This window comes from Aedes aegypti, chromosome 3 (assembly GCF_002204515.2).
Source record: "Aedes aegypti strain LVP_AGWG chromosome 3, AaegL5.0 Primary Assembly, whole genome shotgun sequence".
Lineage (NCBI taxonomy): Eukaryota > Metazoa > Arthropoda > Insecta > Diptera > Culicidae > Aedes > Aedes aegypti.
This window is the reverse complement of record NC_035109.1, coordinates 173,479,976-173,497,899: the sequence shown is the minus strand read 5'-3', so window position 1 is coordinate 173,497,899 and position 17,924 is coordinate 173,479,976. Positions and strand designations below refer to the sequence as shown.

The window sequence follows — 17,924 nt, the reverse complement described above, 5'->3', positions numbered from 1 at the left end:
TTTTAAACAAATTTATTTTGAATGGGGAATATTTCAGTTCTAATTGAATGCATCGGATTGGACATGGTACACTTCTTCTCACTTTTTAATGGGACAGGGTAAGTGGATCGTATCGCTTAAATTCGTTTTAATGAAATTTTTAATTATTCCACCTTAAAGTTGTTTACAGTTTTATACCAGAGAAAAAAACTAAATATTGCAAAACACAAGCAAAATTTTTTGTGGTAGATTTTTTTATAGGTGATCACCTTGTCCCACCATTGGTGCAAATTTTCAAATCACCAATATTCGATACATAAGAATCAGAATAATCGAAACAACACAGAAAAAAATCCGTTCTCGTATCCGTGAACAGCAGACGTGAACTCGTCAACAAACAAAAATACACCGTGAACTAGATCATGTTTATGTGACCATTAATGGTAGTCCATGGTGTATTTTTGACAGTTCACGTTTTTCAGAGCTCTTTTTTGAGCGTGAAATGACATTTTTTTGTTATCAATTGGTCGGCGTTAAGTCAGAAGGGACCAAGTACAAAACATGAGAAAATGGGATTATTGTTCCATTAGATGCGGAATAACCTTACCTCCATGTCACTTTGATCAGATTTGATGAATATTGTAAACTGCGGGAGATATGTAATAAATTTACTTTGGATGATCAATAAAAAAGTATGCAGTCAGAGTGGACCAAGTGATTATTACCACAACAGCGAAAATGATCAGAGCGCTGAGGAATGCGATGATATGAAAATCATTTCAAGAGATTTGTCAGATTTTTCGACATCGAATAATTCTTCTACTCATCCATCACTAGAAATTTATAAATATTACATCGAATGCATTTGATTTTGATTTTTGACCATTTACCATATTTGGATGGGTGGTCAGAAGTTGCAACAATATCTGTGCAGACAGAGCGGACCATGTGTTGAAAAGCAAGTAACTGATTGATTATTGCATTTTTTGAGTCAATTTCAGAGTCTTATAGAAGTTTCTGGTAGTTCTATGGTGTATGTATGGAATTTCCTAGAACCCGCTTATTGGACCAGTAAATTTTGGACGGTACTCAAGATTTTCACTTGGTTCACTGTGACTGAACACATATTTGAATATTTCTGGTCTTCAATGCCCGACCCTGCAAAACCTTAATTTTCAAGCTATAAAAGTCCCAATTATTTTGGGATTGACGATTTGGTCTATTGAAGAATTTACAATACTGGTGTTGAAGGGTCTTGATAATCTGTTTATCTTTGAGATATGCACCCAGTTTGATCATGCCAGCATTAAATGATGGTTATTTTCTTAGAAATTGTTCAGTCAGGGTGAACCAACTCACTGAACGGTGGTCTTAAGTTCAGTCAGAGTGAACCAAGTACAAATAGTCCATCAAAAAATCGTTCTATCATAGGTTTGGATTATGATTTTTAATGATTATCACTTCACATTATATTGTTTGAAAGTAACACAAAGATGTGTAGAAATATTGAACCAAAATTTAAACGAGTTAAAAATTACAATGCGTTAGACTCTAAGCCCATTTTTTTCAAAATATGAGAAATGTCACTTGGTCCACTCCCGATCAACCAGTGTAACAATTTCTTTATAGATCTTTGTCCAACGATAGCGATCGCCAACGGTTCAAAACGAATCGATATCGATCGCTATCGACAAACACTGACTGATTGATCGGGCTCTGACTTAACGCCAACCAATTGACAATTTGAATGACAACCCTTATGTGTTATCCGAGAAAAAAGGGAGAATTACATTATTCACGTTAGCTGAACATAAAGATAAAATTAACTATTGATTTTCCGGTATCCACTTACCCCACCATACCTTATTTGTGTTGCTTCACTGTTAACTGAAAATTAAGTGACTGTGATTCACCACATTTTATGGTTCCAAATTAAATAAAGAAAATTTTCTCAGCATGAATGCACACTTTAAAGCTGCTTGGAATCGGTCATGTATTTTCAATGATTTTATCGTGCTCACGGCATAAAAATTAACAAGGCAGGCTCTTTACTGATGTAAATATCAAGTTTGATTGTAAACATGTGACGTCACTCCTATCGTACCATATATCTTCCGGACCACTAGATCATTTTTTTCGCAAATTTGTTCGAGGTGGATAGGAATGACGTCGTCAAGTAGCTGTCAGTTTTCGGAATATATCACCTTCTCAATGTAGTACACCGTGATCGTGCTCTTGTTAATATTCATATTTCTTTAATATTTATCAATTTTGACATACAGTGCACATTAGATTTTTTAGACTTTGACTGTACATTAAAAAGCTTCTGTTAGATTCACATCGCTACACCGCTGAATATTTCTCACGAAATTCCACATAGCACTTGAACAGGCTTTTATTTTCAATTGATGTGAGTCCTCTGCTGACCAAAGAAGCAATCGCGGCATTGGAAACGCTTTGTCTGCCAAAAAAAATCCATCAACTCGATATTTTTAGACACTTGATCTCCCAACGAAATGCAGGCGTCTTCTTGTTGACATAGTTTATTGAACTCGTAAAATCGTCTGCTACTCGTTTGCTCGATACATTTCACGAGTCTGGAAGAGGTTTTGACGAAGTCATTAATTTCCTCTTAATGCACCGCTGCTGCTCCGTAAGTGCATGTTAATCGTGACTTTGGACATCGTGGTCGCGCCTCTTGTGACTGCAATTGCAGTCATTTTCCCAGCAAGCAATTGCTCGATCAAAGCGCACATAGATCAAGTGCCTTCGAGTACTTCTAAAATCTAGCTCATGCATTGAACCTAATGGGAAACGAGATGGAAATTAGCTAAACTTGATGGTTTCGATTTATATTTTGACACGTGAAATCAGTTCCATCATAATTCAGTCATGCAAATCCCATTTTATGCTAAGGACGGCGCCAGTTCGCTTTGAGAGAAACGATAATTGAAACGTGATGGACTTGTTTGGCATTTTGGCAAATGACATAAGCATGTTTACGGGAGGGGTTATGATAAATTACTATGCTTCTTACCTTCGTGCTGTGCGTACACGAATTCTCTCTGCTCTTGGAAGTTTTTTAAAACTAAATTAAGTAATAAAACAGTACTTCTCAGTGTTACAAAAACAGTACTTTTCAGTGCCAATAACAAAACAGTACTTTTCAGTGCTACAAATACAGTACTTTCCAGTACTATTTTTCTACTATTGATCCCTTTATGATACTTGTTCGGACCCGTGCCTTCGATTTTTTGTTGGACCCGTTAGAGAAAGCTAGCGGTGGTAATCCTTCTTAGACACCGTCTTGGAAATAAAACCTCTTAGAAGGTCACGTCTTCTTTCGTTTTTTCATTAAACTTGGTTGCAACTACAAACAAAAGGAAGGGTGAATTCTCTGAATTCACAACTTCCTTCCAAAAAAAAAGTGGGATTTAAAACTGCCACTAAGCGTGGCAAGAATGGAAGAAAGAACGTTTCTCCGGAATGTGCCCTTTTTTCCAAGGGTGAAATGGATAATGTTAATAATTGCATCGAAATGAGCAATCCGTTCGATGCTCTACACAAATTTTCCGAACACGAAATTGAAGCAGTCTCTAGCCCAGGCTCTTTGATTCAAGCAAAGAGTGCCGCTTATCGTGGTCAATTGTTCCGAATTTGAGGGATTTTAACAGGAGATCTTGAACTCCATTAGAGGAATCAAGGTTTTCTTCCAAAACGCAAAGAAAGGAGACTGTCACGTATTGCCGGAGACTCTTAAAGATCGCGAATTTCCTCTCAAACATCTTGAAGAGAAGAAGCATCTTTTTTAATTATGACGACAAAACTGAACTTTGTTCAAAGTCGTTTGTTCTGGCATTCTTCGGAAAGGGTTCTCAAGAATATTATTTAGTCCACTTTAATAAAAAAGAACTAAATAATATTTAAACTTAAGAAAAAGCAAGACTTCTGTTCGATGTCCATATGACATGGGAACATTTCCAGAAACCTGGAGGAAATTTCCAGACCCCCACTCAGTGCCGTCTGTGATAAAAGTGAGGTCATAGTACAAAACATTGCCGCATGAATGCTAAACGCCTGATTTCCGGAGGTTCTTCTCACGCTAAGGACGTCTGTCCTGTGAAGAATGATACCACGAAGTTTGAATGCGCAAATTGTGGGGACAACCATAAGTCCAACTTTAGGGAAAAAACCAACCCCAACTTAACCGAAAATCCCAACGGAAAATCATCAGATAATGTACCTACTTCAAGTAATATGTCTACCCCGGATTTTAATTTTCTAACTGAACAATTGAATCAAATGTTCAAAACCACCGCTATGACTGAACCAGTCCAAGTTGGTGTAAAATTTGCTAATCAAATTGTTATTGGATTACGTTTCCCTAATTTTAAATATTTTGAATTGGAATGCTCGTTCTTTGAATGTTAAAGAGGACAAGCTGTTAAATTTTCTAATTTTAGCTAATAAAATACATATAGCACTGAAACCTGGATCCAAACTTTTTTGTTTATCGTAATGATCGACTAGAAGAGGCATGTAGAGGAGTTGCCATCATCATTCATAGGCGTATAAAACACAAACTTTTTTCGTCATATGAAACCAAAGCTTTTGAAACTTTAGGCGTTTCTGTAGAAGCACAGCTTGGTAAATCTACTTTCATAGCTGGCTATTTGCCTTTTCAAGGCTCTGGGCAGCAGGTTAATTTGCTCCAAACTGACTTGCAAAACCTGACTCGCAATAAGTTATTTTTTTTTTTTTTTTGTCATTGGTGACTTAAATGCCAATCATCGGTCATGGAATAATTCACAAAGTAATTCCAACGGCAGAATTTTATTTGATGAGTGCTTTTTAGGATATTTCTCAATTCAATACCCTGATAACCCTTCATGTTTTGCCGCTTCTAGAAACCCATCTACTATTGATTTGGTCTCAACCGACTCTAGTCATCTTTGTAGCTAACTGATTACTCATGCTGATTTTGTTTCAGATCATGTCCCTGTTACGTTTCAAATATCCCATGAAGCGATTTTCAATCCTATCAGTTCCACTTTCAATTATTTTCGAATATATATGAAACATATATGGATAGCTGTCAACATTTCTTTTCAAACAAAACTTGATATTGCCAGCAGCATTGCAATTCCAAAATGTGAAGTAAAATTTGAATCCGTGATTATAGACGATGATCTTAAACTCTTGATATGTCTTAAAAACGTGAGGAGAAGGCAATTTCAACGCACTCGCGATCCTGCTATGAAAATTATATGTCAGGAGTTGCAGAAAGAAATCAAAAAACGTTTTTCACAATTAAGAAACAACAATTTTTAAAATAAAATTTCTCAATTGAACCCTTGCTCTAAGCCCTATTGGAAATTATCTAAATTTTTTAAAAACCTCAGAAGCCAGGCATTGAGAGAGGAAAACAAATTATTTTCGAAAATTCATGGAAGAGTGATTTGGAAGAAGAGAACTATTATTGAAAAAGTCAAAAATATGGAAACTCCTGGCGATGATGGAATTTTCTACATCCTCATCAAGAAACTTCCAGAAAGTAGCTCATCATTTTTAGTTGATATATACAACAAATGTTTTCAATTAGCACATTTTCCTGACAAATGAAAAAATGCTAAGGTTGTACTAATTTTAAAACCAGACAAAAATCCTGCAGAAGCTTCTAGCTATCGTCCAAGTTTGCTTTCCTCCATCAGTAAACTTTTTGAAAAGGTTATTTTGAAAAGAATGATGACCCACATTAACGAAAATTCAATTTTTGCCAATGAACAGTTCGGATTCCGCCATGGTCATTCGACCACTCATCAACTTTTATGTGTAACAAATTTGATCCGTTCCAACAAATCTGAAGGCTATTCTACCGGTCTTGCTCTTCTATACATAGAAAAAGCATTCGACAGTGTTTGGCATGAAGGCTTGATTGTAAAATTTAAAAAAAAACTTTAATTTTCTAACATACATTGTTAGAATAATTCAAAGTTATCTGTCAAATCGTACACTTTAGGTTAATTATCAGAACTTTAGGTCTGAAAGACTTCCTGTAAGAGCTGGTGTTTCTCAAGGCAGCATTTTGGGACCAATATTATACAATATTTTCACATCTGACTTACCTGAGTTACCCCAGGGATGTCAAAAATCTTTGTTTGCGGATGACACAGGCCTCTCCGCCAGAGGACGAAACCTGCGTGTCATCTGTAGTCGATTGCAAAAAAGTTTGGATAATTTTTCTTCATACTTGCAAAAATGGAAGATTTCTCCTAGTGCTCCCAGAACTCAATTAATAATAATCCCACATAAACCAAAAGCTCTTTATTTGAAACCTTTAAGTAGACATGCTGTCACGATGAGAGGGGTTTGATCAGATGAAGTTAAGTATCTAGGGCTCATGCTAGATAAAAAATTAAACTTTCAAAAATCACATTGAGGGCATTCAAGCCAAATGTAACACATATGTTAAATGTCTCTATCCCCTTATTAGTAGAAAATCAAAACTTTGTCTTAAGAATAAGCTTTTAATATTTAAACAAATTTTCAGGTCAGCTATGTTGTGTGCTGTAGCAATATTTACTACACGGGTAAAAATGCGGCACTCTAAAACAGGAGAAAGAGTCATGATTTCGGGAGGAAAGTGTGTTTTCATGTTATGAAAATACACCATGACCTAAAGTCATGAAATCATGAAGCATTTTACCTTATCGCCGGCTGTACGTTACGATTTCAATTTTTAGCGAAGAAAAATGGCCATTAAAATCCTCAAACCATGAAGCATGTATGCTGGAACCATGAATAAAATTCATGGAAACATAAGCACTATTCATGGATTTAGTCATCTGTCATTTATGATTCCTATTTTTGATACGAAAAGTGACAATTTCGGTCATGAAATCATGAAGCAGAATCTGATATCATGAACACAGGTCATGAAAACATAAGCACTTTCCATGTTTTCAGATGCCTGTCATTTATGATTCCAATTTTGGTGCCGAAAAGTGGCAAGTTGAGTCAATAAATCATGAAGCAGGATCCCTGAATCATGAACTCAGTTCATGAAAACGAAACATTATACGTCAATTAAGATCCCAGTTTATATTTGCCATTGGTAAACAAATAAAATGAACATTAAAATTGTTACTGCTTTTGTGCCGATAATTTCGTAATAAACCGTGAAAACTTTCCACAAATGTCAACCTAACGAGTGTGACATCTTTAGCTGGAACACGAACATTCGGTGGCTAGGTTTGTACGCAAAATGTTGTTTCGAGCATCAATTGAATTGGTAAATGGTCCCTGGGCTGGTGGATTGCCTGAGTCATGGAACACTCCTTAACAACTCTGCGGATGTGGAAAGCAGAACTGGAACATCCGGCTGCCGAAGGCCTTTTGTGACCTGCTCTGTTATAGGACGTCGGGAATGCATCGCTTCCGAACAGTAAAAATCGCCGACGAGATTGTCAAGCAAAATCTTCGCTCAAAGTCAAACATTGCCCGGTTCTGTAAAGTCAAGATTAAGTAAGTACATTGATTGTGTCGTGAAACAATGTGGGAACTCACGAGAATTTCATCAAGAATGCCATCGATATGATGACAAGGTTCCGAAGAATTGAAACTTTTTCAAAAACAAAACTTTTTTTTATTATTTCACAAGAATAAATCACCGATCGCCATGAGACACGTTAACTAATGTCGAATTCGTTTTTGAACCCAGGTTGGAACTGGCGCAACCCGTTCTGAATCACAGTTTCAACCCCAACCCGATTCAGGTTCGACCGAACTACAATTTGCTTGACGTTTGTTTGTTTATGTGTTGATCACCGACCCAGTTCCTAAAAACGAAAACGACATAAGGTGAAGAAAGTGACAGTTAGATTTGTGTAACGCCCTGAGCATACGAATTCTTGCATAATAGTCACGATTTCATGACTTTTAGTCATGATATCATGAAACATACAATTTTATGAAATCATGACTTTTTGTTCATGAATCCGGCAACGGATTTTTTTCCGTGTAGCTGTTGTGATACCAGGAAGAAAGCTCTGCAGAGGATTCAACACAAAATTTTGAAAATGATTCTGAAGCTTCCTCCCTAATTAATAATTTCAGGTAAAAATCATTACAACCTTCTATTGCCACGATTAATGCGTTATATATTAAGATTAAGTTAGGTTTATTGGTTGAATTGATCACCGTGAACTTCTATTTAATATTATATATTGGCTTTTCTCGGTGACAACAGACAAAAACAGCATATTTTGCGTTACGCGTTTCGGCTTACTTCACTTCAGCCCTCATCAGACGCCTAAAATTACATTTATTAAACAGTTACAATTTACAAAGAACATTTCAATTTTCACATAAACACTTACAACATGCTGAACGCAACCTTACAGCTTGGTCTGTCACTACTATACTAATGGTTTTCCCAAAACCCCAATTAACGAGCGCACCTTGCTCATCACCCAGTTTCATTTTCGTCAATGTTTCCTCTCTCAGTCGTCCGTGTATGTGGCTCTCCACGCAGTCTCGCCAATAGACCATTGTACGTGGAGTTGAAATTACCGCACTCACGTTGCAGGTTTACGTGCAACTCCACGTACAATGGTCTATTGGCGAGACTGCGTGGAGAGCCACATACACGGACGACTGAGAGAGGAAACATTGACGAAAATGAAACTGGGTGATGAGCAAGGTGCGCTCGTTAATTGGGGTTTTGGGAAAACCATTAGTATAGTAGTGACAGACCAAGCTGTAAGGTTGCGTTCAGCATGTTGTAAGTGTTTATGTGAAAATTGAAATGTTCTTTGTAAATTGTAACTGTTTAATAAATGTAATTTTAGGCGTCTGATGAGGGCTGAAGTGAAGTAAGCCGAAACGCGTAACGCAAAATATGCTGTTATTGTCTGTTGTCACCGAGAAAAGCCAATATATAATATTAAATATAAGTTAGGTTTAGTTAATTGGAAGCGTTAGCAAAATGTGAAACAAAAGCTTAATTTAGTTTTATCGAATTAGGATGATAGTGTTGTCACGGTGCCCCGATAGACCGTTATTATGCAAAAAAATTGTTCATCAAATCTGAGTACAAGGCTCGATTCCTGAGGTCATTTTGCAACTCTGGGACAATTTTTAAAAAAATCCCTAGGAGGAAACTCGAGAAATCTTGATATGAAATTTTTGACTGAAAATTTCAATATAATTTATATTAAAATTACACAATAACTCCGAAAAATCCTTAAAAAAATCGCTCAAAAAGTTAGCCAAACTGTTTTTAACTAGGATATTATTGGAAGAGTTGTTATAATTATAAATATTTGCAACTGAGTTTGCATATAACAGTGGTTTGAGTATGTTTTTATATGGCTTAAACCAGTAAGCTTAGTTTAATGGAATGATATCTGTACGCGCCCTACGCGTGCAGAATAAGCTATGCAAGCAATCCATCCAAACCAGCCCATCTTATACCAGCGAATAACGCAACGAGATGGTTTCCACCAACTTGTGCATCGAATGGGCGGAGCTTGGGCTTCAACTTGGTTGGCTGTTACAGCTGTAGAGAAAAATATATAAGCACATTCATTGTTTCAATATGCATTCAGTCTTAATAAAACCATTCCCGCGACAACATCAAAAACGAGCAAGCGATCACGACCCGAAATTGGAAAGTGTGAGGCACAAAGCTGGAAGTGTGAACGTGTTTTCGGCATCCTTGCCGTGGTCCTTCGTCGGAGTGTTCCTGTGCTGGTGACCGCAACGTGTGCGGTTGTCGGCATTCCGTTGGTGGCTGTGGCTTGCACGGCTGCTGGTGGTGTGTTTCCTGCGCTGGTGATCGTGACGTGCACGGTTGTCGGCAATCTCGTCTGCGTCGGACTGCTTGTGGCTGTGATGTGCACGGCTGTTGGTGGCTCGATCACGAGGTAAGTGTGACGATTTCCCTCCTGAGTGTATTGAGAGTTTGAGTACCCAACATTTGGTCCGAATCGAACCGGATAATAATCAGTGATACGTCCATTCGAGACTAAGAAAGTGTTTCCCTCCATTACGAGACTGTGTTCCTCCTACCGTGATAAATTCGTGACCCTTTCGAACTGAATTAAGAGAGTTGTGTCATTCGCGAACATTCGTGAGCCCTCCCATTGAGACCTTTGTCAAGCGCGCTCTTGTCAATAGTGAATCATAGTACAGTGGTACCCAAGTGTAGTGAAAAGTAAGAGCCCTCTGTGAATGAACTAAAGTGAAGTGATAGAAGCGAAATAGCCCTGTGAAAGTGTGAAACAGTGATAGTGTGACCATGGAAAACCTGAAGCAGTTGATCCACCAGCGTGGACAAGTGAAAGCGCGTGTGACGATGATCGTTCAGAAGCTGAACGAAGCTATCGAGCATCCCGAAACGACGAGTGCCTCCCAGTTGAAAGCTTTTGAGAAGAAGTTGGAGTTGCATTATTCGGAGTATTCGGCGAAGCATGATTCGATCATGGCTCAGTGTCCGAATGTGAGCGTAGCAGAACAAGATGAGAAGCTAGAGGAGTTTGATGAGCTGCATACTGACGCGCTAGTGAAGCTTAATCGGCTAGTGGATTACTTCCGTGCCGAACCCGCCAACAATCGAGTTCCCCAAGTGATTGTGACGCAACAACCTCTCAGAACCCCGATCCCAACTTTTGATGGGAAGTACGAAGGTTGGCCGAAATTCAAAGCCCTTTTCAACGATTTGGTTGGAAAATGTGGTGACTCCGACGCAACCAAGCTGCAGTACCTGGATAAAGCGTTGATTGGTGAAGCTTCCGGCATTCTTGATGCGAAGATCATCAACAACAACAATTACGAGCAAGCATGGCAGTTGCTGGAAGATCGTTTCGAGAACCCACGAGTGATTATCGACACCCATATTTCCGGGCTGTTGTCGATGAAACCGATTGCCAAGCAGAGCTACAAGGAGCTGAGAGACCTCGTCGATACCTGCAATCGTCATGTGGAAGGATTGCGGTTTTTGGAACAAGAAGTCAGCGGAACAGCTGGCTTGATAGTGGTGAAGATTTTGTCCATGTGTCTTGATGGTGAAACGCGGAAGCAGTGGGAGCTAACCATGGATCATGGAGAACTGCCTGACCTTGACGAGACCATGAAGTTCCTCAGAAGTTACTGCCAAGTCCTTGAGAGGTGTGAAATCGACAAGATGCCTTCTTCCAAAGTTATCGCCAAACCACCTGTGATGGCGAAGACCAGCTTTTCGCCTAGATCGTCCCATCCTGCAACTTCGACTCCAGTGGAGAACATGTGTGAGATATGCCAAGGCCAGCACTGCAACTATAAGTGTCCGTCCTTCTTGAGTATGAGTGTTGATCAGCGTGTTACCAAAGTGAAGCAATCCGGGCTGTGTTTCAACTGTCTCCGGAAAGGCCATCAAATCAAGGCTTGTCCTTCGGATAAGTCATGCTCGAAGTGTTCCAAAAGGCATCATTCCATGCTGCATTTCGAGCAAGTGCCCCAACCAGTACCGATTCCGCAGAATTTGAATGTATCGTCTCAGCAACCAGAAGTGAAGACGGCAGTAGCGTCTGCTGTTCCCGAGGAACCTGTGTCTACAGCGTGTTCCAGTGTTCAGCGTCGAGCAAAGCATGTGTTCCTGATGACGGCGTTGGTGAACGTAGCTTCAAAGAGTGGAAAGGTGTTCAAGCTGCGTGCCCTTCTCGATTCTGGGTCCCAGGTCAACCTAGTATCCGAGGCTGCTGTTAAACTGCTAGGGCTGCCTAAGTACCCCGCCAATGTACCAGTTGTAGGAGTAGGTGGTGCCAAATCTCAAATCCGCCATCGTGTGATTCTGAAGCTATTTTCCGACTACGCCAACTTTGAAGGAGACTTGGACTGTTTAGTGACAACGAAGGTGACTGGACGGATCCCATCCGTTCCGGTAAACGTTTCTGAGTGGAAATTTCCGACTGGCATTGTGTTGGCCGATCCCAATTTCAACGAACCGAGAGATGTGGATTTGTTGATTGGTGCCGAGCTATTTTTCCGTATCCTGAAGCAAGCACAACTGAAACTTTCGGAAGAACTACCTTCACTTTATGAGACCCAGTTTGGATGGGTTATCGCCGGTGCGTTTGAGGAGTCCGGCGATGAGGCTGTTAACGTGTTGTGTGCCACAAGTGAGGACCCGTTACTGAAAAGTATCCAGAGATTTTTTGAGCAAGAAGAACTTCCAGAAGTGAAAGTGCCAACGAGTGAAGAGCAGGAGATTGAAGATCATTTCCGTAAAACATATCGACGAGATGTGGATGGCCGATTCGTGGTTCAGCTACCGTTCCGCGAGTCTGTCAATCAGCTAGGAAACTCTCGACCATTAGCAATGAAGAGATTTCTAGCAAGCGAGAAGCGTCTAGCCAACCAACCAGAGACGAAGCAGATGTACCAAGCATTCATGAAGGAATACGAAGGTCTTGGTCATTGCCATGAGATTCGTGAGGAAGATGATCACCCTTCTCAACAGAATTATTATTTTCCACATCATGCTGTACTCAAACCTTCGAGTTCCAGCACAAAGTTACGTGTTGTGTTCGATGGCAAGGCGAAGTCTAACGGGCTATCCCTTAACGATGTGTTGATGATTGGCCCCAAAATCCAGAGTGATCTATTTTCCATCGTACTGCGATTCCGAAAGCATCTCTATGCATTTTCAGCAGACGTTGAGAAAATGTATAGGCAAGTGAAGATCGATCCAAGCCAGACGCACTACCAGCGCATCTTCTGGCGTGACAATCCAACGGAACCGATACGAGTAATGGAGTTATCGACAGTGACCTACGGGACGGCACCAGCATCCTTCCTTGCAGTGAGGTCCATGATTCAACTAGCGAGAGACGAAATGACCAATTTTCCTGAAGCTGCAGAGGCCATACTAGAAGATTGTTATATGGATGACATTCTGAGTGGCTCTTCAACATTAGAATCCACAAGGCAGCTGCGATGCGATATTGCGGATCTTCTGATGAAAGGCAAATTCCCCATCCGAAAGTGGTGTTCAAACGATGATGAGGTGCTTGAAGGAATTCCGGATGAGGATCGAGAGAAGCTAGTTCGTATTGAGGAGTCTGGTGCCAACGAAACTATTCGAGCCCTTGGTGTTTTGAGGAATCCCAAAAGTGATAAGTTTTTGTTCTGGAGAAGTCCGGAATCGATACAACCCGACGAGCAGGTAACGAAAAGGAATGTCCTCTCTCAAATAGCAAGGCTTTTCGACCCTCTCGGCCTGATATCGCCGGTAATTGTGTTGGCCAAGTCTATCATGCAGCAGCTATGGGCAGATGGTTTGGACTGGGACGAGAAACTTGAGAACGAGTTGTTAAATAGGTGGATGACCTTTTATCAGTCACTTGTGCAGCTCAACGAGATTCAAGTGCCGAGATGTGTTGTGATTCCTGGAGCGCATCGTATTGAGATCCACGGTTTTTGTGATGCCTCAGGTACTGCCTACGGTGCATGTCTTTATCTGCGCTGTGTCCAAGAGAATGGAGAAGTCTCTGTTAGATTGTTGTGCAGTAAATCGAGGATTGCTCCATTGCGTCGTCTCACCATGCCCAGACTGGAGTTGTGTGCCGCTGTCGTTCTGGCCAGACTAATCAGCGTAGTGTTGCCTATATTGAAACTCGAAGTCGACGATATCCGATTGTGGTCTGATAGCCAGATTGTTCTGGCATGGATAAAGAAGAGTCCCGAACAACTTCAAATCTACGTCAGAAACCGAGTAACAGAGATCAACAAACTGACCAGTGACTATGAGTGGAAATATGTCAGGTCGGAGAGTAATCCGGCAGACCTGGTGTCCAGAGGATGTTACCCAAGAGTGTTGAGTTGTTCCGAAATTTGGTGGAACGGCCCACTATTTCTGCAAGCTGACGATTACGAGATCCAGGAGACTCCAGCGATCAAGGATGAAGAATTACCGGAAATGAAGGAAGTGCAAGTGTGTAATCCAGCAAACGAGGTAGAAGAAGAGCCAGTGTTCGACCGATGTGGCACGTTTTTCAAACTGCAACGTGTACTGGCACAAGTGGTGCGATTTACTCGACTGGTACGTGTGAAAAAGGAGGACCGCATCAATTTCCGTTACGTTTCCGTGCACGATATGCGAAAGGCAATGCAGTATATAGTGAGAGTTTTGCAGAAAAGTGAGTTAAGGCAAGAGATCCAGTGTGTTCAGCGCAAGGAATTGCCGAAACAGCTTGCGAATCTGCAACCATTTTTGGATGAAGAAGGTTTCTTGCGCGTTGGCGGGCGTCTACAGAACTCCAAGTTACCATTTGACGCCAAGCACCAGTTGTTACTTCCAAAAGATCATCGAGTGACCGAGATGCTGATTCGTCAGTACCACGAGGACAGACTTCATGAAGGACCATCCGGTCTACTGGCAGCAATAAGGCAGAAGTATTGGCTGGTCAACGCTCGATCCGCCATTCGAAAGGTGACACGCAGCTGCGTAAAATGCTTCCGGACTAAGCCACGAGATGTTCAACCCTTAATGGGAAATCTACCGGAAGAACGTGTGAATTCAGCAGCAGCGTTCGAATTCACCGGTGTAGATTACGCCGGTCCGGTAACAGTGAAAGAAGGCAGATACAAGCCGAAGCAAATCAAGGCATACATCGCTCTTTTTGTGTGCCTTGCGACGAAATCTATCCACCTCGAGTTAGTTTCGGATTTGACAACCGAAGCTTTCCTTTCAGCCTTAGATCGTTTTGTCAACCGACGTGGACTGGTGCGCAAAATGATGTCAGATAACGCGACCAATTTTGTCGGCGCATCCAAGGAGCTCCACCAGCTGTTCTTGATGTTCCGTGATGAAACCGAGAAGGCAAAGATCGACGATTTCCTGCTCAAACGTGACATAGAGTGGGAATTCATTCCGCCAAGATCCCCAAACTTTGGGGGTTTATGGGAAGCAGGTGTCAAGGTTATCAAGTCCCACCTACATCGAACTTTGGGAAACGCGATTTTGACGTTTGAGGAGTTTGGAACGGTTCTAACTCACATTGAAGCCGTTGTGAACTCGAGGCCGTTGTATTCAATGTCTGACGACCCAAACGATCCACTTCCAATAACTCCTGCTCATTTGATGATTGGAAGACCATTGGAGCCGATTGTGAAGCCATCGTATACCGGAATACCAGTGAACCGTTTATCCCGTCATCAGTATATGAACCATTTGCGTGAACAGTTTTGGGCTAAGTGGTCAAGAGACTATTTGTCATCGCTTCAATCAAGGGCAAAATGGACGAAAAGTGAAGTTAATGTGAAAATGGGTACCATTGTGCTACTGATGGAGGACAATTTACCGGTTCAATCTTGGAGGCTGGGAAAAATCGTTGCACTTTACCCGGGGAAAGACAAAGTGATCCGAGTCGCCGACGTGAAGACTTCCGTGGGTGTTTTTCGTCGTTCCGTCCGAAAGTTAGCGCCCTTACCCATCATCGATAACGACGAGCAGAGGATTTCCGCTTTTGGAATTGCATTCCAACCGGCGGGAGTATGTACGCGCCCTACGCGTGCAGAATAAGCTATGCAAGCAATCCATCCAAACCAGCCCATCTTATACCAGCGAATAACGCAACGAGACGGTTTCCACCAACTTGTGCATCGAATGGGCGGAGCTTGGGCTTCAACTTGGTTGGCTGTTACAGCTGTAGAGAAAAATATATAAGCACATTCATTGTTTCAATATGCATTCAGTCTTAATAAAACCATTCCCGCGACAACATCAAAAACGAGCAAGCGATCACGACCCGAAATTGGAAAGTGTGAGGCACAAAGCTGGAAGTGTGAACGTGTTTTCGGCATCCTTGCCGTGGTCCTTCGTCGGAGTGTTCCTGTGCTGGTGACCGCAACGTGTGCGGTTGTCGGCATTCCGTTGGTGGCTGTGGCTTGCACGGCTGCTGGTGGTGTGTTTCCTGCGCTGGTGATCGTGACGTGCACGGTTGTCGGCAATCTCGTCTGCGTCGGACTGCTTGTGGCTGTGATGTGCACGGCTGTTGGTGGCTCGATCACGAGGTAAGTGTGACGATTTCCCTCCTGAGTGTATTGAGAGTTTGAGTACCCAACAATATCTAAAAAATATATTTCAATATAACGTTGATTTTATGATCGATAAAAGTGAAGCTTTCAATGCTAAATATTATTTATTTACAGCTTGTTTTTCGACTCTCACACTAAGTGACCAGCCCACTGAAGTCTGCCATATTTATTTTATAATAATAATTTTAACTTCTTTGTACATCTGGTACTACTCTCAATGTATACGTCAAGTCCTCAGAACTTAACGTGAAATTTAACGCTTTATGTTCTCAGCCACAATATGATTTTAACTACACGGGGAACATCATTGTCACATGTCGTGTTCCAAGTGTTCCAAGATTAACAACGTTTACAACAATTTCATACAAATCCCCAATAAGTACTATCCAAGTTTCATGTACTTTTTTTTATTTGATACTAAATAACAATAGAGAGATAGTTGTAGCGGTAAACGCGCAGCTATTCAGCATGACCAAGCTGAGGGTCGTGGGTTCGAATCCCACCGGTCGAGGATCTTTTCGAGTTGGAAATTTTCTCGACTTCCCAGGGCATAGAGTATCTTCGTACCTGCCACACGATATACAAATGCAAAAATGGTCATTGGCATAGTAAGCTCTTAGTGTACCCGTAACGTGGGTAGATCACCTTTTCGTGGTGCGTTACGGAGTAAGATCTACCAATTTGAACCCTAGTTTCATCTTGTTTGTCGGACTAGGGTAATATGTTCTGGTAATTCAAGGATTCGCGGTACAAAGTCCTTGTTACTGGCAACAGTTTCTGAAAATTAATCTATTTTACCTAGCAGATGGTTAAAGACTCGGAGTTGGTCAGTCCCGAGACTACACTTGAAGCCAGGATAACAATCATGAGTATTAACTCAACAAGGACTGTAAGTACTGGTAATTCAAGGACTCACGTGAATTCTGATTACTAATCAAATTTTCTAGCTTGATTCGGTTTTGCTGCTAGCATAAAGCCCCTTTTTTTCTAGTATTTTTCAGGGACTAAACTAAAAGCGAAACAAAGATGTGACTAGAGTTCCGTTGCATGGTCAAATATCAGTAGTACCGATTTGGTTCCTCAGAAATTTAATCAATTATGTTTGCTAAGGAGCGCGCCTTCGCTGAGATGTAAATTTCTATGAAGGGTGTAAATAGCGGGACCTTTTCATCATAGTCGATTTGTATCAATATCTGAGGAATCAAAACAAGAACTGTACAGAAATCGATGCTTCATTACCTATCAATGGAAATGGAGTAATGCGACATGCACTATACACTAAGGATACGGGTAACGCCACAATAGATCTAAACACTGGTCGCAGTGGCGCATCCGAACAGAAAAAAAAGCTCTCAGTGAATAACTGTGGAAGTGCTCATAAGAACACTAAGCTGAGAAGCAGGCTCTGTCCCAGAGGGGACGTAACGCCAGAAAGAAGAAGAACAATAGAGAGGATCGATGAGGTCAGATAAGCATTTATTAAGCAACAGTGTAGAAATGTAATTCGCTTTTGCAAGTTGCGGGTCCCTAAGCTGGTTACGTAATCCGTAAAAGGTAATTACCGTAGCCAGAATAATTGTTTTTACTGCACGGGAGACATAATTGTCACATGTCACAAGTTTTCCAAGGCTCTTCGACAATTTTATCTTCATCAAGCACTGCCTCATCTACATCATAACTGAACCTGCTTCTTTCTCTACATGCAACCATGTACGTTTTCATCATATCATCGCCTGCAAGTATATACAACAGATTGCAATGGTGTAAGGTACAGCGGGGTAGGATGAAATGGCGAGTCACCTTAGTGATATTTTATAATGACGAGATATTCAACTACAGAAACATCGATACAATAAATGAAGCAATCT

The 17,924-nt window shown here is 41.0% G+C and overlaps 1 protein-coding gene and 1 long non-coding RNA gene across 3 annotated transcripts in view; both read right to left on the bottom strand.

Annotated features, from left to right (window-relative positions):
• Window positions 1-17,924, bottom strand: part of LOC5567164 (protein TANC2) — a 441,714-nt gene that overhangs the window by 380,668 nt on the left and 43,122 nt on the right. The gene's annotated exons all lie outside the window — the stretch shown is intronic.
• Window positions 8,189-8,415, bottom strand: LOC110679105. The gene is made up of 2 exons (XR_002502211.1): window positions 8,358-8,415; window positions 8,189-8,290 (listed from the first exon to the last, which is right to left on the bottom strand). It is a non-coding gene; the product is annotated as an uncharacterized LOC110679105 (long non-coding RNA).